This window comes from Chinchilla lanigera, unplaced genomic scaffold (genome assembly GCF_000276665.1).
Source record: "Chinchilla lanigera isolate Chin_1 unplaced genomic scaffold, ChiLan1.0 scaffold00071, whole genome shotgun sequence".
Lineage (NCBI taxonomy): Eukaryota > Metazoa > Chordata > Mammalia > Rodentia > Chinchillidae > Chinchilla > Chinchilla lanigera.
In genome coordinates, this window is record NW_004955472.1 from 12,248,108 (window position 1) to 12,274,528 (window position 26,421).

At 35.4% G+C, this 26,421-nt stretch overlaps 1 long non-coding RNA gene across 1 annotated transcript; it reads left to right on the forward strand.

Moving 5' to 3' along the window:
- Positions 1-24,204, forward strand: LOC106150329. The gene is made up of 3 exons (XR_001237073.1): positions 1-96; positions 6,964-7,041; positions 23,934-24,204. It is a non-coding gene; the product is annotated as an uncharacterized LOC106150329 (long non-coding RNA).
- The last annotated feature ends 2,217 nt before the right edge of the window (positions 24,205-26,421 follow it).

A 26,421-nucleotide genomic window follows, 5' to 3' on the forward strand; every position in this document is an offset into this window, starting at 1 on the left:
GAATGTGGAAGAGCCACGTAGACTCAAGCTGAAATCAGCTTCTACGATGCCGCCCCAGAGACCTTTCAGGTGTACTTTCAATGATCATTCTCAAAGGTATGCATGGAGCCTGGGGAGTTACAGAAAAGAACAATATCTATTAAACAGACATGTGACTTCTAACTGTAATAAAAAAGCAACTATAAACCCTTTTAAGTAAACTAAAAAAAAAAGCAAATACACATTAATAAATATAAGTAAATTTAAAGATATCTCATTACTTTAAAAGAATGAGGTGGCTTTAGCATGGGAACATTTTCATACCTTCAGAAGTGAAAGAGAACAGCCAGGCAGAAAGACTCTAGTCTCCAGACTAAGTTTATTATTTGCTGCAACTTAAAAACTGTTATGTTATACTTTTACAATTATATATACTTAAATTTTGTATAAGTTTTCTTTTGTTGGTGTTTCTATTACCTATTTTTACCTACCAAAAAAGTTATCTTATAGCCAAATGTACAGTGTGTGAAGATTTTTAGTTTTGTCCTGCATATTCTTGGCTGTTTTTGTCCTTTTCTCAGTGGCTAATTTGCAAGCCTTATTTTCACGTTTAAAGCCTACAATCTAATTAATTCATGCATATTATAATTTCAATTAATAAGCAATGTATTTTTCCCAACTTTTTTATTAAATGGATTTCTTGCCCCACATCAGCCTAAGGTAATCTGCTATCATTTTTCTTTCTCTGCATTATAAGAAATGAGGGAGAAGGACAAACAGAAAAAGCACTCAAGAAAAGAAGAAAGGATTAATTGTCTTTTTCATGACGTGGAACTGACAAATGTGTGTTAACTGTAGCACTTACATTTAGAGTTAAGTTTACAACCTAGGCCCTGTTCCGTGGTTTCTTTTTCATAATGATCGACACAATTTCCTCTTTTAGCCAAAAATTTCTCTTTGACAGACTGCAGATGTATCTCAGTAGTAAAGCATGAGACCTTGTGTTTAATCTCCAGTACTACAAACATAAACACACACACACACACATGCACACACATGCACACACACACGTACACACACATACTCATTCCTCTTTGAGTAAGTTCATGTCTACAATGATTCCGGCTCCTCAGATGTGACTGGGACATTCTCACCTATTGAAAATTTATAAAGATAAAACTCCAGAGTACCACTGGATCAGCCAAACTATTCTCTAGATATGAGGCAGAATGACATAAAGAGAAAGCCAGTGTGGCATATACAGGATGTGGGGCTCAACCTAGCAACTCAAATCAGCCAGTGACCTTTCACAAAGAAGACAAAAACAAATACTCAGAGAAGCAGTCACCACATCTGTACCAGTGTTCCACAAGTAAAACATCCAGCCACTCCTAGCACCACAGACTGACTTGACAAGACTAGACTTTCCCAGTCACAGGACTATCAGGGCTGGTCTGAATTCATGTCAGCTTACTGTCAAGGGGGCAGTGAGACCCATTTCTGTGGTCAGTCGACATATGCATGATTACCCAATAGACAAAATGAGGAAAAACAAACACATGCACCCACGTCTACAAAGTTCTTTTGAAAAGGAATTTGAAGTACAGAAACTGAACTAAAAGAAAGTAATATTCATTCAGTAGTATGAATTAAACACGAGAAATCTTTAAAGTAGTTCCTAGTTTCAGTAGAAAATATTTTGAGCCAATCTTGATGGTGCACACCTGTAACGCCAGCTACATTGGAGGATGGGGCAGGAGGATTGCTAAATTTGAGCCCAGCCTGGGCAGTTTAATGAGATACTGTCCTCCCCAAAAAAATTTTTTAAGTTTGAGATATAGCTCAGTGATAGTGCCCCTGGGTACAGCCCCAATTATCCTGAAGAAAGAGGGAGAAGAAGACAAGGAGGAAGAAGTAGAGGATGTAGGAAGTGGAGGGAGAGGAGGAAGAGGAGGGATGGGAGGTAAGAGAAAGAGAAAAGGAAGAGGAGGTGAAAGAAGAGGAGAGAGAGGGAGTGAAGGAGGAGGAAAAGGAAAAGGAGGGAGAGGAAGAATGAAGAAGAGTGAGAGAAAAGAAGAAGAAAGAAGAGATGGAAGAGAAGAAGAGGTAGCTTCAGTGTGAAGCAGCAAAAAAGTTCCAGTTGTCCTTGATGGCATTGATTAGTTCACTATGAATATACTAGATAACAACAAGCAAGTGGAAAAACTAAGATAAATTAATAGTACAATAATAAGCATAATTTACTAGATATATGTGCCAGATAGTTTGCTATATTTTGCTATATAGATCAATCTTCATAATAATCTCATGAAATAAGTTTGATAATTCATTTCAAAGATAGGAAACTAAATCAAATCTAAATTAAATATTTTCCCAAAAATACTCAGCTAGAATAGCAGAGCCAAAATCCATCTCCAAATGAACCGTCTCCACTACACTATCATCACCAATTTATTACCGTTGTGTCCACTCTGTCCCGCTGTGTGGGTTTGCAAATAAAGAGTTATTGTAACACAAATATCCTCATTTCTTCATTTCATTGTCTATGGCTATTGTGGTGCTACAACAGCATAGCTGAATCATTTTGACAAGACCCACATAGCCTGCAAAGGCTAAACAATTTACTCCCCGGCCCTCTGCAGAAAGTTGGTCCACAGAATGCAGTACGCCACTACAGATTTTTTTTTTTAAAGGCTGAGTATAAGAAGTTTCAGAGACTTATGAAATTCTAAGAAATGGGTGTGTACTACAGTCAAATTATTTATTATACTTAGCTTGAGACATTCTGCCTATGCGTAGATTCCACTCTTTAATACTGAGTTGAAAAGGGAGGCTGGGGATATGACTATGTGGTAGATCTTGGTTACAGGCCCCAGGTTCAATCCCTAGCACCACACCAATAATAATGAATTGGACAGAGATTGTTTTAGAATTTGAATTTATTCACTAAGCCTTTCATCCTCTCACCAGTTCTAACTCCAGCTACTCCTCACCTCAGTGTCTCACAGGGTGTCTCACTAAAGTGGCACCTAAAAAGGAAAGTCAAGGAAGCACACATTGCAAATGTAGTGCAAAGGCTTTGTAGAATTTGAATTCCAATTTCAAATTTGGACCCTTCGTCATAGTGGCCTCTGAACGAAGGACATGATAAATCTGTTTCACTAGTGTGTGCTTGTCAGAGTGAGGCAAGTCTGGATGGGCGAATTTGCAGGCTAAAATAATGGAATTTTAATATGGAACACATATTAGGTGATAATCAATTGAAAACAGGTAGCAACAAATAACATTCTCTTATCCATTCTACCACATGTTCAGCAGGATCTGGTTTATTGCCACAACTGTATCCTATTCACTGGCTTCCATATACTCATCAATTTCACATCCTTTATCAAGGCTGTACCTTTGATAAATAGAGCATAATTTAGGGAATCAAGGGAACTGTGTTCAAGTAGCTGCTATGGCCACTTACTATTTACTACTACAAATGATCTTACTAGTACTATTACTATTTATTAAACCACTGTAAGACTCATTTTAATAGAACTAAAATATAGTTCATTGCTTTCTGAGTGTAAAAAGGATGAATTATTGTAGCACATTCAATGGCTAAAAAGTATCTGGCACACAGCAGACATTCTCTCAATACATGGCCAACACTAAAACTCTTCTCACAAGATCAGTAAAAGTTTCATTATCTCAATCTGCTACTGGTCCAAAGTCAGTGAGTATTAATTATTGGAGCAAGTATCTTTTCACAGCTCAAATATAGATGATAGTCTGCTGGTTTTACACTGTGAAGGTAAATAATTTTTTCCTAAAAAAACTTATTTTGACTTTCTAGTCAAATCTACCAGTTTCAAATAATTTCTATTACATATTATGCTTTTATAGACAGCCTTGTTTTTAATTATGAGGTTTTTATTGGAGAGGCAGGTTTCAGGGTAAGTCTGCCATCCGACTTGTCAGCACTTGTTAAAAGTTTTTATAGGGTGATTCATTTACATATGTGTTTAAGAGTGCTATTATTAAACTTTGCTCTGATACAGTGAGGGATTTACTATTCAGATTTGTCCAAATATACACTTTCTCCATCTACCACTTATTCTATCCCTCCTTTTATTAAAAAGTCAGCTTCAGTTACTTGTTCATGTGAGATAAAAGCAAATCCATCACAAAACTGAAAATATTAGGTAGCGCAAAGGTTAGAAAAACTAGGAGAAATCAGTAACAGAATGTGAAGCATAGATGTTATTTCCTCATTCCTAATGCTTTTAATTTTGTAGAGGGAATACCTGCAGGAAAAATCATTTCACATCTTATTCAGCAAGTGGTCCAAACAACCAGTGCTAGTAATTGCCTACAGAAGAAAAGAAAATAAACATGAGTACACATGTTCTGAAAAAGAATAAAAGTACTCCCATGAATACAAATATAAAAATTCAAAATGGCATGGCATGACATATGATCATCAACTGCATTAGCTTGAGAAATTAATGAAGCATACTTCTACATGGTTCTAGGTGGGTCCTGGAAACATGGCCTTGGGAATATCTCTGGTATCTGGTCCCTAACCTCTTCCTTTCTGGTGCCCTTTCTCTGTGCTCTGCTTCTGGCTGCCAAGAACTGAGCAGTTTTGCTCTACCAAGCCCTTGCCCCATGAGGTTTCTACTTCAGAGTCAGTCAACAATAAACTAAACCTCTACAACTATAAGCCAAATTAAAACTTTCCTCCTGTAAATGGTTGGGTGACAGATATTTTGTCCCAGCTTTGGGAAAACTGACCAGTACATATAGGCAGCAAAGAAATAGCTTCACCATAATTCAGTAACACCAACAGCAAACCTTTGCTGAGCACTTCCTACATGTGATAGTAATCATGGTGTCAATTTGAATAAGAAACACTAAGCAGACTAGTGGAGCATAGTTCTAGGTTTGTCTAAATGATTAGACTGACTTACTGTAAGACAAATCCACATATTGTTAAATGTGAATGGCGCCAACCAATAGGCTTGTAGACTGGGTGGACTAAAGATGAAAAGAAAATGTCTTCCCTTTTGCTTCTTTGAAGAGTTTCAGTCTTTGTTATCACATATGGACACTGGCTCAGGATTCTAGCACAGGATACCTAGCCCTGCAGCATAGACTTCAGTCTTCTAAAGCAGAATCTTTGGTTTTCAGATACAGACTTGCACCAGACTCTTAAGTGAGCTCCAGGTCTTCAACTTCTCACTGGATCCTGCAGCTCTCCGGCACACGAACAGCCCCTTTGTATTCCTCCACCCCTGACCCTGCAGGTGGCCACTGTCAGCCTACTTTGTAAATCCTTCATACATCATATTTTATATTGAATCTATTCCTCTACTGAACCCCAACCGATACACTACATATGCACCTGTCACACATGAAGCCCCAGGCAGGGCACTGTAGGTGCAAAGTATAAATTACAATATTTTGTAGATACTGGAGTTTTCCTTTGCATTGTTATTGCCTTTAAATATCTAGCTACTCTATTAGTTAAAACTACAGAAAGGAATGGGAGAAATAAAGGGAATGGGCAAAAGAAGGAAAGAGAAGATAAAATGAGAGAATAAGAGAGAAAGGAAAGATGTCCAACGTTAGATGTCACCATCCAATGAAAATGCAAGTGCCTGGAGCTATGGCCAGCAGCGTTCACTTGATTCCACTCCACTGAATTACCTCTGGAGATGACTCTGCACACTGGAGCTGATCCTGCTGAATAACAAGTTAGCCCCTAACTCCAAAAAAACTAGTGGTTTAAAATACCTAAGGATTGGCTTTTGTCATATGGCAGCTTGCTTCACAAATGTAAGAGAGAGTCTTCTAGCATAGTGATGATTAAATCTTTTCCAAATTTACCTGAAAGGTAACATCTTCTCAAGGCTGTCCTGTCCGTTTGGTAGAAGTTATTCAAATGGAGGGGATTATACAAGGCCATGAATAGGCTGAGATAATCAAGAACAGTCAAGCCATCAACCACAACTTGGTGACCTCCTGTTTGTTAATTTCTCATCGGTTTGATCTATCTTCCAATTACCACAAAATTTCAAAATATTCAGATTTAAATGTATAAAATTTTACTTTTAGTTTTAAATTTGCCTTCCCTAGAGGAGCTAGTGGTACAGTAGGAACACTGGACATGAAAGAAAGAAACATGAAACCAGGGTAATTCTGATTACTTACTGATTATAAGGTGTTTTTTTTTTCTGGTCTAGGGGCTCAAGTTCAGTGGTAGAGTACTCACTTAGGATATGCGAGGCCCTGGGTTCATCTCCAGTACTGAAAAAAAAAAAAATCATCCATGAACCTAATTTCCTTATCTTTGCAATAGGACAATCCTGCTACCTGTGTTTACCCTATATAATTATTTTATGACCAAGGAGGAAAATGTGTTTTCCAAAGCACAGTAATATAGTACTGGAAGGACTTCAGAAGATTATAGATGATACACGGGCTATAAGTAGAACTTTTGAAAGATACTTGTTTTAGAGTACAGCAAATATATATATATATATATAACACTTTACATAGCAAATATACAAATTTTCAGATGTTGCTTAAATGAGGGTTTTTAAAGGTAAGTCAATTTGAAGAAAATTAAGAAAACAATATAGGTGATCTGAGAATGTGGTAAATATTATGAAGGTGATATTTGATTTCATAAAATATAAAGTATTCCACAAATGCATTGAATCTTGTTCATTTATTTATGTTTCTTGATGGTAGCTCAAGAAAGTAACTAAACATACTTTTTATTGCCAGCAGAGCAGAACTAACCATACTTGGTAAAAGAAATGGCATTTAAAAATCCAATCCTAAATTTTATGTCCACAAAGAATCCTTCTCCTCATATTTATATTGTTTACTTCCTGATATGTTTCCTTTACCTAAAACTTTATTTGTAATAATTTCCATTTATTGAGTTCTTACTGTATGCTAATATATATGTAATATATATAATTTCAGTTAATACCCAATTAGGAAGATCGTATTACATCTAAAATGAGGAGACTGAATCTTTACTCAGCTGAAGTCACTCAGCTGGTAAGTAGAAGAGCTAGAATTTAAACTCATATGTAAGAGACCTGAGAGCATGTATAAATTCTACATCGCCAATAAAGCTTCAAAAGACTAAACTTTCTTTCACTATGCCCAGTCTCATCTTTTTCTACCTCTATACTTTGGCATTGTAACACTTTTTCTCTGGAAAATATATCAATACCAGGGCATTAAAATCAAGGTCAGAGAATGAGTCCTTTATTGCCAAATGTCAAGACACAACATGCAAACTTAACAGAATAAGAGAAACAATTGTTTCCTAGCCTGACTCTTCTATCTAACTCACCTTTACTGCAACCAGACAAACAGAAAGATGAAGTTGTGACACTGCCTATGGTTCCTCCCAGGCAGGAGTGTTTTCTGCATTTCTCATTACTTCTCCTCTATGACGTCCCTCCTAATAATTTTACCAGTAAAGAGAAGTGCTTCATCCATGGGATGCACACACTGGATGAGCTGTTTAACTGCAAAGAAGTCTCCTTAACACAACATCTCCTTGTGTCTTTTCAGTATGACATGTGAGATTTATTTGAAATCAGATATTCTAAAATATAAGAATAACTAAAATGTGCTTAATTCCCCTTCAAGAAGAGCTTTGAGCTTTATCTTTATTCCTAGGAGAATAGATTTAAAAATCTATTTCAAGAAAACTGATATAAGCAACAACTAAAATCAGAAGATGGCAGAGTGAAATGCTCCCATCTAGAAAATATTACTTCCTATATTCAGATCATCCACTTTACATTTTGTAACAGAAACCAAGATTTTGCCCATTTTAATCATACGATATTAAAATTACAATACTCAGACCTTGGTGACTACAAATACAGGGTAAAATCAATCAGCAGAGTAAATATATTAAAAGAGAAAATTATCACTAAATATTTGAAAACAGGTCATTGAAATATACAGATAAAATTTAGAAAAGACATTTCCCTCATTGCTCTTTTCTTTTCACATAGCACTGGGAAATGAGCATTCCCAGAGAGTACAGGAAGAAGTAGGCCTAGGCCTCAGTGTACTCACCACTCTACAACAGGGTCAAGCAGGGCAAGCGAGTGACGAGGTGTGAGGAGTCATCATAGCATGGCCACCAATAGCTCTCCTAAATTCTTTGATGCATCCTGACCAACAACACTGAAGAATACCCAAGAATCCTACACAGATGAACTTCAAATTACATATGCTCAGGCTCTCCTATGTAAGGCAACCACCAAACCCATTCCCATCTCTCTGTCTTTCTCTGTCTTTGTCTCTGTCTCTGTCTGTCTGTCTGTCTGTCTGTCTCTCTCTCTCTCTCTCTCTCTTGCTTTCTCTCTCTCTCTCTCTCTGAATTTTCCCTGCTTAATAGATAAATGTAGGTGAAAGCAGGAGTTATTATGTTCCCCAACCACAATTCATCACGGGTTTTGTCATTCTTTGGGGGAACCAAAATATGGTGATTTCCTAATTCTAAGATTTATGTCATTTTAGATGCTCTTCTTTTAAAGAGGAAAAAAAACTTTTCCTAAGCACTTAGATCATTTTTTAAATTTAATGTACTTTACAATTATATTGAAGGAGCCTCATGGGAGGGGAAAGATTCTGTGCTCTATCTCCCACTCCCATCAAGAGACAACCCTGAATCCTGACAAACCTAAGGAGCTTCAAAACTGACAAAATGAAGGAGCAAAATGCAATCTCAGACCTCACCTCACCCACAACAACTCTAGGAGACATTGACATAAAGAACATGGAAGTCACACACTTGAAATTTGTGAAATGAGAGCATTTGAAGTAAAGAAACAACTATATCCAGCTATAGAACAAATCAGATCAGAAATAATTACTCAAGTAAAAAAAGAAATGACAACCATAATGAAAGAATAGCAAACAAAAGAAGCATAACAAAAGAAGACATAAATAAAAAGGATGAATACAGAAAAATGATGAAAACCTTGAATGAACAATATAGGAAAGAATTACAGTCCATGAAACAGATTCAAACAGATATTCAGGAAATTAAAAATTCCATTAAAAGCTGGAAAACTGCTTGAACAAAAATGAAGATAGAATTTCAGACCATGAAGACAGCTTTTCAGCTAGGGATTGCAAAATGAAAGACCTCTTAAAAATAACAAGGAACCAGGAAATAACAATTCATCAGCTTCAAGAAGAGGCAAAGAAAAACAATGTAAGACTGACCGATGTCAACAAAACAGCAGATGGCAACATGAATGACATAAAAGACTATCTGCAGAAGTAATAGCAGAAAATTCCCCAAACGTGGGATAAGAATATGACATACACATAAGTGAAGCACATAGAACTCCAATTAGCCATAACCTAAATAAGTCTACACCCAGACATATAATAATCAACATCCCAGAAATTCAGTGAAAGAACAGAATATTAAAAGCTCTTAGAGAAAAGAAACTGATCACCAATAAAAGAAAACCCATCAGAATCACAGCAGATTTCTCAACACAAACCATTAAGTGAAGAAAAGCTTTGAGTGAAGTATTTCAGGTCCTGAAAGAAAACAAATTCCAACCCAAATTGATGCACCCTGCAAAACTATCCTTCAAAATTAATGGAGAAATAACACACTTCCATGACAAACAACTGAAGAAATTCATAACCCCCAAAGAAACCCTACAAAGAGTATTGAAAGATATTCTAGAAAAAGATAAAAATGACCACAATTATAACAATAGAAAACAACCACCAGGCAGGGCAAGCAATTAAATAGAGGGGAATGTACGGAACCAACAGTGGGGAAATAACATGACAAAGATAAGCCTACATACATCAGTAATGTCATTAGTGTAAATGGTCTAAATTCACCAATCAAAAGAAACAGGCAAGCAGAGTAGGTCAAGAAACAAAATCCAACAAAATGCTGTATACAAGAAATGTGTTTAACTCGCAGAGAAATTCATAGAGTGAAAGTCCAAGGATAGAAAACAATACTCCATGCAACAGGAATCCAAAAAAAACAGGGGTAGATATTCTGTTTGCAGGAATGGGAACTCCAAACCAAGAGGGATCAAAAGAGATAAAGAAGGTCACTACATACACGTTAGAGGAAAACTGCAAGAGGAAGGGGTAACAATAATAAGTAAATATGCATCAAATGTAGAAGCACCCAACTATACAAAACAAATTTTAACAGACATGAAAAATCTGATAAGCAATAACATGATTGTAGTGGGGGACTTTAACACCACATTGTCACAAACAGACAGATCAACTAGACAAAAACTCCTCAAAGGAATAATAGAACTAAACCAAACTTGTGAAAAAAATGGGCTTAGTAGACCTTTACAGAGTATTCCATCCAAGAAAATTAAAATGCACATTATTCTCAGCTACACACAGGATGTTCTCTAAAATAGACCAAATACTAGCATATAGAACATGCTTAAGTAAATTCAGAGGAATAGAAATCATCCCATGCATATTATCAGACCATAGTGCAATGAAATTGGAAACTGTTGACAAAAGAAATGGCAAAAACTCCATACATACATGGAAATTAAATAACACCCTCTTGAACAACCAGTGGGTCACAGATAAAAATAAAGAAATTAAACAATATTTACAATCAAACAAAAAATGCAGATACAACCTACCAGAACAAATGGAACACACTGAAAGCAGTCCTCAGAGGGAAACTTATAGTGGTGAATTTCCACATCAGGTGAACAGAACAAGCACAAATAAACAACCTTCTGCTGTACCTCAAGCTTCCAGAAAAAGAAGAACAAGTCAAGCCCAAAGCCCAAAGAAGGGAGGAAATTATAAAGATCAGAGCAGAAATTAATACAATTCAGACTAAGAAAACAATACAAAAAATTAATAAATTGAGTTGTTCTTTGAAAAAAAAAAAAGATTGATAAACCCCTAGCCAACCTTATAGAAAAAGGAAAGAAAAAACTCAAATACACACAATAGGGAATGAAAAGGGTGAAATCACTAAATATTCTGTAGAAATTCAGAAGATCATCAATACTTCAAAAATCTTTACTCTCACAGGATGGAAAACACAAAAGAAATGGACAGATTCCTAGACACATGTGAATAATCAAAACTGAATCAAGAAGATATAAAAATCCTAAATAACTCAATATCAGCCAACAAAATTGAAAATGTAATAAAAAAACATATGCACAAAGAAAATCCCACGTCCTGATGGATTCACAGCTGAATTCTACAAGAAATTTAGAGAAGATTTAATGCAAATTCTTCTCAAACTCTTTAATGAAATAGAAAGGGAAGGAATTCTACCTAATTCATTCTGGGAGGTAGGTGTTACTCTGACACCAAAACCAGAGAAAGACCCAACCAAAAGAGAACTACAGACCAATCTCCCTAATGAATATAGATGGAAAAATTCTCAATAAAATACTGGCTAATAGAAGGCAGTAAATCATCAAGAAGATTGTATACGCGACCAAGTGGGATTCATCCCAGGAATGCAGGGGTGGTTCAATATATGCAAATCAATTAAAGTAATACATCATTAATGAGATAGCCAAAGACAAGAATCACATGATCATCTCAATAGATGCAGAAAAGGTTTTTTAAAAAGTCCAACACTCATTCATGATAAAAACCCTACAGAAAATCGGAATACATGGACTTTACCTCAATCTGATTAAAGCCATCTACGCCAAACTAGCAGCCAACATCATACTAAATGGACAAAAACTGAAAGCTTTCATTTTAAACCAGGAACAAGACAAGGATGTCCACTGTCACTACTCCTACTTGACACAGTGCTAGAAGCATTAGCCAGGGGCTGGGGATTTAGCTCAGTGGCACTGTGCCTGCCTGGCAAGCACAAGATCGTGAGTTCAATTCCCAGCACCAGAAAAAAAAAAAAAAGAAGAAGAAGAAGCATTAGCCAGAGCAATTAGACAAGAGAGAGAAATAAAAGGAATAAGGATAGGAAAGGAAGAATTAAAAATATCGTTATTCACAGGTGACATGATACTTTACATCAAAGACACCAAAAATTACACTGAAAGACTCCTAGAATTAATAAACACATTCATTGGTGTAGCTGCATACAAAGTCAATGCTCAAAAATCAATATCATTCCTATACATAAACAGCAAATACACTGAGAGAGAGATTAGGGAAATTAAACCTTTCACCATAGCATACAAAAAAATGAAATATTTAGCAATCAATCTAACAAAAGCAGTAAAAGATCTATACAGTAAACCTTACAGTACTCTGGAAAAAGAGATCAAAGAGGATTTCAGAAAATGGAAAGATATTCCTTCCTCATGGGTAGGAAGAATGAACATTGTGAAAATGACCATATTCCCAAAATTGTTATACAGATTCAATGCAATCTCAATCAAAATAACATTAATATCCCCACAGATACAGAGAAAACATTCCTAAAATTCATCTGGAACCAGAAGAGACCCAGAATAGGAAAAGCAATCCTGGGCAACAAAAGCAAGGCAGGAGGCATCACAATCCCTGACTTGAAATTATACTACAAAGCTATTGTGATGAAATCAGCATGGTATTGGCAAAAGAAAACTGACCTGAGGATCACTGGAACAGAGTAGAAGAAACAACCACAAACACACCCATCTGTCTTATCTTTGACAAAGGAACCAAACATATTCACTGAAAGAAAGATAACCTCTTTAATAAACTGTGCTGGAAAAACTGGCTCTTCATATGCTAAAAGCTAAAACTAGATCTATGTCTATCACCATGCACCAAACTAAAGTAAAAATGGATCAAAGATCTAAATATTAGAACAGAAACACTAAATCTACTGAAGGAGAAAGTAGATAGAAATCTTGAAGGCATAGGAATAGGCAGAGTTCACGAACAGAAACCAAACTGTGTGGGAAATACTTCAAAGAATAAATAACTGGAATCTCATCTTATTGAAAAGCTTCAGCATATCAAAAGAAATCAACAACAGAGTAAAAAGAAAACTCAGAATTGGTAAAAAGTGTTAGCCAATTGTCCCTTAGACAAAGGACTTCTGTCTAGAACATATAAAGAATTTTTAAAAATCGAGACCCAAAAATTCAAAGACCCAATCCAAAAACAGGCATCTGAGATAAATACACACTTCTCAGATGAAGAAATACAAATGGCAAATAAATATATGAAAAAATATTCAATATCGTTAGTCATTCAAGAAATGCAAATAAAAACAGCACTGAGATTCCATCTCACCCTAGAAAAAAAATGGCTATCATCAAGAAATCAACCAATAATAAATGCTGGAGGGGCTCTGGGGAAAAAGGAACACTTCTCCACTGTTGGCGGAAATGTAGACTGGTACAACTACTGTGGAAATCAGTGTGAAGATTCCTCAAAAAACTAGGAATAAAGGTCCCATTCAACCCTGCTATTCCCCTTCTGGGTATTTTTCCAGAACTGAAAACACCATACTACAGCAGTATATATATATGTATACCTATGTTTATAGCAGTGCAATCTGTGATAGCTAAATCTTGGAAACAAGCCAAAGGCCCATCAACTTAGGAATGGATAAAAAAAGATGTGGTATTTTTATACAATGGAATATTACTCAGCTATTAAAAAGATAAACTCGAGGTTTTTATAGGTAAATGGATGCAACTAGAGACCATACACATAAGTGAAATAAATCAGACCCACATGTGTAAATATTGTACTGTTTCCCTAGTATAAGAACTTGAAAGAGTAAATAAAATCTGAAATGTACTATAGATATTTTGAAAGGGGAAGAAACTGCTCAAAAGAAAAGAACAACTGGGATGAGATAAAGGAGAAAAGAGAGAGATAAGGGGAAAAATATATATATATGTATGTACACACACATATATATATACACACACATAAGATAGCTACGATAATTGTACTACTAATTTCTATTGGTTTATGGAAAGAAACAGTTAATGTTTAATTGTTTGATGAATCTTACATGCCTATATCTGGTTATCTGAGCAACTACTTTGAAGATAACAGTATGCAATACAACAACCATTGTTAATTTCCTATCATCTTAATTTGAAATTCTGTATCAGTTTTATTGTTTTTGTGTTCTTTTGTTTTGTTTTTGTTTTTATTTTGTTTTTGTTCTTTTCTCTTTAAAATAAAAATAAATACATAAAATAAAATTATATCACCATTCCTTTTGATGTTAAAATATTCCAAATTAAACCAAATGGAGAAAAAGCTTATTTAGAAAACCAAGTCAACATTAAGTTTTATTACAGCATAATCAAATAATCTGCAAGAAGTTCATAGGTGTATGGTAGTATTTCCACTTGCATTTAACATTGCTGTGACTATACTTTAGCAATTTCCTGCACCATACTAAGGAAAGAGTAGATACTGATGGATTGAAGTTTATTATTTAAAAGGTACTAAAGTCATACTGCATGTAATTACAAACTTTTCAATAAATCATTCATCAAAATTAGTAAAACTATTATATAAATAAATATAGTACTTCTTTAACTGCTAAATTTTAAGTTGCAATTTAAAATTATAGAGTCAAATATAAAGAATCCTAAAATTGCCTCACATGGGCTTTTTTAAACTCTTAATTCTATTTTGAAACTCACTTCAGTATTGCTGAGATTTGTGACCACATCAAAGGTTTTGAGACTGGGTGTCAAAATTAAAATTCTAAAACTGCCGTCATAACGGTACTGAACTTTGGTTCATGATATTTTTCAACTGTTTCATAATTTATAACCATGCCCAGTTTGTCACTACTGAATTATGAATATTCATCTAATGTGAGAATAGTAAAATTAAAAATTCAATAGTGCCTTAATTTTAATATCAAGTTTTGCTTTTTGGAGCTTTTATATAAACTCTGCCAAGGTTTTCTGAGATGAACAACCAGTTTGCAATCATCTTATTATCATTGAGATAATGCTTTGTTATTGACTTGTTCATATGACAGAAATATTTTAATGTCTTTATATGATATAGATATTGGTTTCTTATATGCTAACCTCTGTATGTTCTATGTCATAGTATAAAACATAAAGGATGCTCAATTTTTTTATTTTTATTTTAAAAATAAAAGAACAAAAACATATTAACAAACAGACATCATTACAAAAGAGCACAAAAACAATACAAGCACTACTAAATTTCAGACAAGGTGATAGGAAATTAACAATGGTTGTTGTATTACATATTGATATCTTCAAAGTGGTTACTCAGGAAAACAAATATAGACATGCAAGATTGATCAAATAATTAATCATTAACTGTTCTTTTCAATAAAAAGATAGAAGTCAGAGGTACACTATGTTAGCTATCCTGTATTACATATATATATAATTTTCCCTTTCATTTTTTTTGTCTTTTCCCTCATCCCAGTTGTTTTTTACTTTTGAGCAATTTCCTTTCATTTCACAATGTGTATCATACATCCTAATTTTTATTCACTCTTTCAGGTTCTTCCAGTAGTGATACAATACCTTGCTTACACATGCAGGTCTGATTTATTTCACTAATGAGTATGGTCTCTAGTGTTGACCATTTACATATAAAAGCCTCAAGTTTATCTTTCTTTATAGGTGAGTAATATTCCATTATGTAAAAATACCACAATTTTTTATCCATTCCTCACTGGATGGACATTTGGGTTGTTTCAACAACTTAGCTATTACACATTGTGCTGCTATAAACATGGGTGCACATATATATCTGTGGTATGATGTTTTCAGTTCTTCTTGGAAAATACCCAGAAGGGGAATAGCTGGATTCAATGGGACCTCTAGACCTAGCTTGCTGAGGAATCTCCAAACTGATTTCCACAGTGGTTTCAAATACTTCAAAGAGTCAACAACTGGGATCTCATCTTATTAAAAAGCTTTTGCACATCAAAAGAAATCATCAACAGAGTTAAAAGACAACCTACAGAGTGACAAAAAAAATTTAGCTAGTTGTCCCTCAGACAAAGGACTTATATCTACAAGAGTATGCCTTTTTTGGTGGGGGAGGTACCAAGAATTGAACTCGGGACCTTGCACTTGCCAGGCAGATGCTTCTGCTGCTGAGCTACATCCCCAGCCCCAAAGGACCTATATCTAGAACATATAAAGAACTGAATAAAAGCAGATTCCCCCAAATTCAAAGACCAAATCCAAAAATGGGCATCTGAGATAAGTACACATTTCTCAGAAGAAGAAATACAAATGGCAAACAAATATATGAAAAAATGTTCAGCATCATTGGTCATTTGAGAGATGCAAATTAAAACAACGCTGAGATTTCATCTCACCCTGGAAAGAATGGCTATCATCAGGAAATCAACCAAAAACAAATGCTGGCATGTCTGTGGGGGAAAATGAACCCTTCTCCATTGTTGCTGAGAATGCACCCTGGTGCCATTATTGTGGAAATCAGTATGGAGGTTTGTCAAAAAAATATATATATATAGGATTAGAGGTACCATTCGACCCAGCTATCCCCCTTCTGACTATCTTACTGGAAGAATTAAAAACATCATACTATAGAGATACATGTGCAGCTATGTTTATTGCAGCACAATTCATAGTAGCTAAATCTTGGAAACAACTCAAATGCCCATCAACTGAGGGATGGATAAAAAACATGTGGGGTTTACACATATGTGTGTGTGTGTGTGTGTGTGTGTGTGTGTGTGTGTGTGTGTGATAAACTTGATAGTTTTGTAAGTAAATGGATACAACTTGAGACCATACTCATAACTGACATAAATCAGACTCACATGTGTAAACTACATATCATCTCCCTGGTGTGAGAAAATAAAAGAGTAAATAAGATCCAAACTGTACAATAGATATTGTGAAATGGGAAGAAATTATTCAAAAGGAAAAAGAAAATAGGATGGGAGAAATAGGAAAGGAAGGAAGGGAAAAAAATACAAAAGACTTATACTACTAGTTTCTTTTAGTCCATTGAAAAGAAAGCTTTGTGCTAATATTATTTGGAGAATTTTTATATCCATATCTTGTACTTATCCATATCTTGTACTTTAAAGATATCTTTATATCCATATCTTGTACTTATCTATATCTTGTACTTTAAAGATAACAATGCAAAATGTAGAAATACAGAAGCAGAAAGACAAATGACAAACAAATATATGAAAAATGTTCAACATCATTGGTCATTTGAGAGATGCAAATTAAAGCAGCACTGAGATTCCCACCACTTCTCACTCACTTCCATATCCAATTCATAGCTCAGCTTTATTACATTATTTTTGAAGTAGTCTATTGTTATTCTACTTTATATTATGAGATATTATTTTTTCATAAAATAAAAAAATAAATATATTTTGAATGGCTACTAGATGAATTGAATGAATCAGCACAGACCTATACTTAATAAAGGGCAATTTTGAAGGGAAAAAATTATCCCATTGAAAGAGGCATATTGGGGCTGGGGATATAGCTCAGTGGCATAAGGGCCGGCCTGTCAAGTGCAAGGTCATGAATTCAATCCCCGGTACCACAAAAAAAAAAGAAAAGGGCATATTATTGTTTATACTATTCTTTCTCTGAAGAAGTATACTAATCTTCTATACTCAAATTTCTGCCAAAATAAGTATTGCTAGATTTGTTAGCATAAAATAATCTAAATTAGGAATGCATACACTTCTCTGAGTTCTAGAACCCTTAACTTTCATTGACCGTCTCTACCTGGATATTTCATCATGTGTTAAGTTCAACCGCAGTGAACCTGAATGCATGATATTCACCTCAAACTGCACCCTAGTTTTCTGTATCTTAATGACCATGACCACCAACTCTTTGCACTGGACAAACTGCCCACCACTTCTCACTCACTTCCACGTCCAATTCATAGCTCAGCTTTATTACATTAGTTTTGAAGTAGTGTATCTCTTTCAATCTTGGTGCAAACACTTTAGTCTCTGCTACACTAATCTATCATCTGAATTACTGGCCCACCAGTATTCACTCTTGCCTTTCTGCCAAGCAATTCTCCAAGAAGCACATGGAAGGATTTTATGAAAATCTAATCATATCCCTTCTCTGCATAAACATATCCGTAGCTTCCTCTTTTCTTTAGATAAAGGTGAAAATCCTTAACATGACTTATGTAGCCCAACAAGATTTTGTCACACTTATTTCTCTAATCCCAGCTATCCACTCGCTCTTTCTCCATCTCTATTCTTCAACAGAATTCCTTCGAAATGCTCATACTCCTCCCCACCTCAGAGACTGTCACATGCATTTCTATGTAAAATGTTTTTCCTTGCAACCACTGTCTTGGTCCTTTGATTAGTTGATACTTCTATAATCCTATAGACCTCAATTCAAAACTCATTTGATTTCCTTGACCACAGATGATCCCCTCCCTCAGCATTTATTTACATAGTAAGCAGGACTTTGATTTCTTTGCACTTACCTTGTTTGGTAATTAATAGTCAGGTTTGATTATTACCTATAGCTAGCACATTTGTCTGATATTTTGTGTGGGCTCAATATTCTTAATAAAGAAATATGTTATAGATATATAGCCAATAAATTCAGAACTTTCTGTTAACACGGTTGCTAGCAATACAGGTGGAGTAAAAGTAGACTGAAATCCCTTTGCAGGATGATATGAACACGTTGGCATTAATTATATCACATATATGAGTTATATTATCAGTAATATATGAGAATATGGCTTCCTACAAAAGACTTCAGAGCAACAAGGGAAAAGAAGGTCATCAGGATCCAAAGCTGCAAAAAAGAAACTGACTGTGAGAAAAACACATTATTAGATCTGGCAACAAGAAAATCATTGCTTATTATGGAAATTGGTTGCCTAGATTCTGAGTGAATCACAGAAAGTTGAAGAGTGAACAGAAATAGATTTACCACTCTTCAACAAATTAACATCATGACTGTGTAGTTTATATAGCAATGCAAAAGTTAATTATTTAATTTCTCCTAAGCTAGACAGTTACTTATTATTTAAATTAAATTATTATTAAAATTACAAATTCAATAATTATTTAATTTCTCCTATGCTAAACAACAACCACCATTTCAGATGAGGTAAAAAAAAAAAAAGCCAAATCTCAATTCACAATGACTAATGAAGATAGAAGATTAAATGCAAGATGGAATCCATAACATACCAGATTTATTAAATCTTCAAGCCAGTTAATTCTATTAAGATATGTGTATGTGTGTTTGTGTGTGTACATGCTTTTATTTTTTGTTTATTTTGTATGTTTGATTTTGTTGTTTTTGTTTTTCCAGTACAGGAGATTAAACCCAGGGCCTTTCCACTGAGCTACATTCCCAAGCCCTTTTCTTTCATTTTCTATTTTGTGATGGGATCTCACTAAGTTGTGAAGTTTCCCAGGCTGGAGGTCAACTTCCAGTCCTCCTGCCTTAGCCTCCCAGAGTGCTGGGGTTTAGCCATGTGCCACTATAGTTTTGCCTTTTAACAAAGAATCTTCCTAAAACTAAAAAGAGTATTTAAAAATCAGAATATTTCATATAATTCTTTTTCTTTTTTGTCCCTGGGAATTGGATCTAGGGCCTTGCATATGTTAGGCAAGCACGCTAAAACTGAGCTACACATCCAGCCCATGAATGTGTTTTACGCAAAAGCTCTAAAGAGGAAATATGCTATATCAGACACATATAAATTATCCAAAATAAAATACAATTAAGCAAAGGGTTAATTTAGCTCATGGGCTCAGGGGACTCAGTCCATGACCCACAGGACTGGAATATCATGGCAGAAGGGCATGGTGTAGCAAAGTGGCTTAGTTCACAGTAGCCAGGATATAAAACAGAGGAACAGCATCAAAGGGGAAGGGGTGAGGGGTCAGATATAGTACCCAAGGTCACACCACTATGATCCACCGAGGCGCACCTAGAAGTGTACTCCACCAATGCCCTGGGTGGCTTCCAAGCCCATCCAGTTGACACAATCAAGCTGAACTCTCATATGTAATTTTTGCTAAGCAATGATTTTCAAAAGAAAAATAAGAAAAAGTACGGTTACAAATTCTTTGATTATTAAGCTTATTTTTTAAGTGTTTAAATGCCCAGAAATCATTTCAAGTTAGAGAAAACATTTAAACCTAACTCAACCATTCACTTCCCCTCACAATATTCCACCTGCAATAGCAAAGGCTGTGAAGAGCACTTGATCCTAGCCTAACATTAATATTAGAGGGAGTATGGGTGTACAACTTAATCTCACAAATAATTATTGACTCCCACATTACTCTTTTAATGAACATGTCTAAACTTGGGCATAAAGTCATTTTAGGAGTATATTAGGTTTGGTTATGAATGCAACACCGCTTTGCATGCAGCGGCTTGTTAATTTTCTTTAATTTTAGAAGGCTCTTTTGTTTTAAAGTGCCTGTAAGCTAACGAAGAAATACATAACAACATCTCAGCATAATTTATTAGCTTAATGACTAGGTATATAGTTCATTAAATTTCTCTGGCAAACAAGAACTGGACACTACTGATACTGTACAGTAAACAAGTCAATTTTGCTCTGATTTTTAGACATGAAACCTCTGCTATAATTGAACTATGTATGACAGCATTAAATAGTGAGCTTCAATGGTAGGAAAAAAATTGATAAAATGAGAAAATAAATTATTATATGTCTAAATGAAATATACCCTGCATGAACACGTGGGTAAGTTCAAACTGTCCAGCATACAGAGTCTGAATTGAGTTGAGTGGAAGAGAAACCCTGAGCGCTAAGGTAGAAGGTAAATGGCTTACAGGGACACATCAGCCCTGATTGTATAGTGAAATCACTCTTTGATCCCATCTCCATCTATCCATAAATCATCTAAATACTCTTTTCAAAGAAAGTTATTCATAAGGGATTTGGGATATTTTTCAGATCTATTTTTACTTGTAACAATGTTTTGGAGGCCCTCCTTGCTGATAGATGGGCCAAAGGTCCATACCACTGAATTTTTAACAACCCTCTGGACATTTGTATAAATAAAAAATGTGTAAAATAATTATTCCAAGTTATGCAACTAATTACACTTTGCAGATGAAAATAAAGGCCTAGAAACAGGTAACAAAGAACTTCACCAGGACTCAAATTGTGGTCATATCCCATTTAAAAGAAACAATAAGTGCTCCCTTAAGAAATAATATGTAGGGGGCTGAGGATTTAGCTCAGTGGCACAGCGCCTGCCTGGCAAGTGCAAGGTCATGAGTTTGATTCCCGGTTCCTGAAAAAAAAAACAAAGAAAGAAAGAAAGAAATACTATGTATAGGACAAAAATTATACAGGATAAAATTGGAATATATTGTCACATCAGAAATCAAAACTTCTGAAAGAAAACCAGTGGGGTCATATCAAAAAAGATGCAGAAGCTTCCATTAGCCAGATGTAAGGCTTAAGTATCAATAGAAATAGTAACTATTATAGACTGAAACACACCAGTTATGTTTAAATCCATACATTTACAATAATAAATTTTAAATCATCAGTTATCTTTGGAAGGTGCCAGATACTCAACCTATTGTCTAAAAAGCTTCTAAACAAATTTAAAAATATAGTATTTATTTTGTCTTTTTTGTATGTACCCAGCATTCAAGTAAAAGGCAAAAGGTTTATTTGATTTGAAGAGAAACCAGAGTGCAGCATTCAAGTAGATGATGAGGAAACTCTCTCTGTATAAATATTCTAGCTAGTAAATGAAGAGATGGTCAAATTAAAATATCACCATTTTGCAACCCCTAAAGAAATAACAGATCTAAGAAATAATTATCAGTGATTTGTAGAACCTTAGAAAGAAAATCAGGTTTTGTGTCTCTTGGTGGAAATACAATGTTGCTTATGAAATATTTTGGCCAAAATATTCACAGTAGACTCAAATCCAGACTCTTGCTCTAAATATAAAATTACAAGAAACACAAGTAACAGACAAAAATCATGAAAATCATGAAGAATCATTCAGGAAAACCCAGATTTCAGAGAACTACAGAATAACCCAATTTACAAAAATATAAGTAAATTCAAAGGAAAGAAGAGAGGAAGGAGAGAAGGAGAAATTGGACTGAGACATTAGAGAGGGGTGTGGTATCAATTTTAAGTAATCTCAATGCACTAACCTGATTTTTAACCTTATTCAAAAAATAAACTAGAAATATCAGTTTATAAAGAAATAAAAATCTACATTTGGAAAAATTAGAACAGATGCTGTTATGGGATGATTTGTGTCTCCTCAAAATTCATGTAAAAATTCTGACTGCCAGGACATCAGAATGCAATTATATTTGGATATAGCATCTTTAAGGAGATGACTAAGTTAAAATACAGTCATTAGAATGGGCCCCCCCAACATACCTGATGTTCTTACAAGAGAAGAAAATTTGGAGACAAAAAAGAGACACTACAGAGGGATAATCATTTGAAGAGGCAGTAACAGGGTAGCCAGCTGAAAGAGAAGTTATGGGAGAAACTAAAACTGCATGAAAGTAAATTTCTGGTTCTTAAACTTCTAAGACTGTAGTATTCTGTTACAGTAGCCCTAGCAGACGAGTACAGATGTTAGAATGATGTATATGGCTACTACTTGATTAAATTCAAGAAACCCATGGAGATACATATGTTAGTTTTCCTGCCACTTGGAAACAAAACCTCACATCCACAATTTAAAGGCGAGGACCAATTTGGCTTATAGTTTCAGGGTATTCAGTTCATAGCTGGTTGACTCCAAGGCAGAAATATGGTAGAAGGTTATGGCAGAGCAAAGATGCTTAGTTCATGCTGGCCAGAAAGCAGAGCTGGGGAACAATGAGAAGAGGCCAGCGACCAGATAGAGACCTCCAGGCCACATCTCTGTGACCCACCCAGACACACCATGAAGTGTGCTTTTCTAATTTCTTAGGTGCCTCCCAAGCCAGTGAGGTTGGCAATTAAGTCTAACAGTTACAAGATACAAGTGGATATATTGTCTTCCTTCTCTCCTCACCTGGAAATGCCTTAGATCCAATCATATATAAAAGAACACAAAAATGAGGACACGAGTATATCACTACTTTTCTTGTCCACTTAACTAATTCTATTCATACTATTAGAGACATTTTATTTCTAGTGTCACTAACTAAAACATAAAACTTACAACTAGTTTCATCATATACTTGAACTGAGTCTTCTCATTTCCTTCTGTTTACGTGTAAAATTCAAATCTAGATCACTATTTACTTTCTCTTTCTTCCAACTTATAAATTCTGCACCTTATTAAAAACATGGTTGTAATAATTCCAAGTTTCAGCTGTGTTTACACCCACTTCATCTTATTACGTTTAAAACATTAACAACAGACTGTGTTTCATCCTAGAGACATCTGAGCTGCAGACAGAAGTAAATGTTTCATTATCTCACTCAACTGTCCAGGACAAGTGTGCTACTGTATTACATATGAAATGTCATCTTTTAAGTCCATTAAATGTTTGCTATGAAGTGAGCTATCTGGAAAACACCATGTAGAAAATTAATTATGACCCATTTTATTGCTTTTGTTTCCAGTTAGTCTTTCTACATCTACTGCTATATACTGTTTAGTGTTAAGCACAGAGGCTCTGAAGTCACACAAGTTAGACCCGCTTCCAACCATCACTAGCTAGTATACAGCTTTCTCTGATCCTGTAGTCTAATTTGTAAAACCGAGATATTAAGGGATGCTGCCCAAAAGTTTTATGAAAATTAGGTAAAGTAATACCTGGAACAAGTTACGCAAGAAGGGTGATTTTCTGCTCTTTTTGTAAATGTACAAAACACTATTCTTTATAGAAAGAATATTAGATAACTCAATAATATTGGGAAATTAGTTTGAACAGGTTGGTTTTGCAAACAAGCCCACTGAGCTTCTATGTAACTTCATCTTTATTTCAAAGGAGGAAGAAATAAAAGCACTGGAAGATCAAGTTTGAAGCTTCTAGATTCTCAGTTTGGAGCAGGTTAGGACCACCCAGCCAAGTGGAAAGGCGAGGCGCTGTCCGTGGTGCTAGCATCTGGGCTCGCCCTGGTAACATTTCTCCTGCGCAAAATTCTTTTCAGTCACCTTGGTAAATGAAGTTCACATATCTGCCTCTTGGAAAGTGCCCAGTTATTCTGTTTATTGCTTTTTTCCCCTGTCTTACTACATTTCTTCCATGTCTGCTTCAAATAAAAATGCTTCCCTTCCATTCCTTTATCAACTCCAATCTATTTGTATGAATTAATTAACTAATGTGATAATGGGGGTTAAACCCAGGGCCTTCACAATGACCTACATTCCCAATCCCCTTTTTATAGTTCTACCTGAGACAAGTTCTCACCAAGTTATCCAGACTGGGCTCAAACTTGAATTCTTCCTGTCTTAGCTTCCCAGAGTGTTGGGATTACATGTATGCACCACCACATCCAAGAACAATACTTTTTCCAAACATACGGGCCATGCCTACCACTTAAGGAAGTGGCTCCAAAATTAGTTCACATTATCTTTTCCTGCCTTTTTTAAGCTTCAGAGAAACTCAAAGTTCAAAGTGAGAGCATAGGAACCAGATCATTTCTGATTTTATCTTTTAAAGAGATTCCTCAGTTGATCCCTATTCTAAAAGATTCCCTGCACCTTTACCCTAAGTTGTTTCCCTCCTACTTTTAAATTTTATTTATTCCCCCTTTTTTAACCTCAAATGATCATCCAGACCGATATATCTGTCAGTAAAGCTATTGTATTAAACTGAACTTCTCTGTCAGGTTTTACTGCCACTGTGGAGGCTTTCTTTTTTTATTTTAAAAAGAAAAAAAAAACATAAAAATAACAATAGCAATAAAACAGAGTTTCAAAACAGGATAACAGCAGTAACAATAAATAATACATTGCATATTGTTATCTTCATTGTAGCTGTTCAGAGAACAAGATATAGGCATGAAATATTGTCCAAACAATATTAGTTCAAACATTTCCTTTCAATGAACTAAGAGAAACTAGCTGTATAACTATCTTAACTATCTTGTATATATGTATTTTTTTGTTTTCCCTCTCTTCGTTTCCCCTTTCCTCCATCCCAGTTTCTCTTGTCTTTTGAGCAATTTCTTCCCAATCCACAATATTTATTGTACATTTTGGTTGTTATTTAGTTGTTCAATTTCTCACACTAGAGAGACAATACAGTGTTTACACATTGGGTCTGATTTATTTCACTTATGAGGATGCTCTTGAGTTACATCCACTTACTTATCTCAAGTGTGTCCTTTTTATGGCTGAATAGTACTCCATCGTATAAAAATACCACATCTCTTTTATTCATTCCTTGGTTGATGGACATTTGGGTTGTTCCCAAGACTTAGCCATTATAAACCGTGCTGCTATAAACATGGGTGCTATAACATGCTGTTATAATTGTGCTGCTATAAACATGGGTATAGACATATCACTACAGTATGATATTTTTAATTTTTCTGGGAAGATACCCAGATGGGGAATAGAGGGTCAAGTGGGACCTCTAAGCCTAGTTTTTTAGTAAATTGTGGAGACTGTCTTAAAAGCTAGGACCCACATCTTACTCGGCTGTGGACTCCTAGAATGTAGGACATGTTGAGTTAGGTTCTACTAAACTAAATTTAATTACTGGGTCCATTAGAGAGAAGGTCCCAACAACAGTTTTAAAAGTCAGTCTTCTGCGTTACATGTGACTACGCCCTAAATTGCGAAGTAGTCAGGCTTTGCTGATGGAAATAGCCATTTGTCATCACATCCATTAACGTCAGTCTGATGACTCAGCCTCTCGTGTGCTGGCAAAACACCAAGGCCATGTGTTTCAAAGGCCCTGGTTTCCCACTACTCACCTTTCTTCTTCCTCGGCTCGTTCTGCCTGAGCACCTGTAATCCCTACAGTGTGTCTGATGACTACTTCCCAAGACGGACAAAAACAGCTTGTCCATGTTTTTCTCTCGCAAAGAGACTTTTACTTCTCTCCCCAAACTTAAAAATGAAGTCGTCAACAATTATAAAAGGACATTTCCTCCAGATGAGTGTGGAAGTTCCAGTAAGAGTAAAAGTTAAAGGAATTAAGAAGCTGAAAACTAAGATATGGAGGCAAGATAGGAACAAGGGAGAAGTCGGAATCAATACTGTCCCCTTCCCCGTGTCGTTAGATTTCAGCCTCACTGAGGTTCAAGGAGTAGACCATCCTCACCAACGCCACTCCCATGACAAGTGAGCCTTCTTCAGGGAAAAGTCTGAAATAAAATCTGTTGGAAAAAATATGTGCTCTGAGTTTGGAATAAAAAAGGGATTGTTCTCCCTGTTAAGCTAAGCACTCAAGTGATCGTGTAAGGAAGTGTTCAGTGTGGAGAGGGCCGCTCCCGTGCCGTTTTTAGGTAACACATAACTTCTGG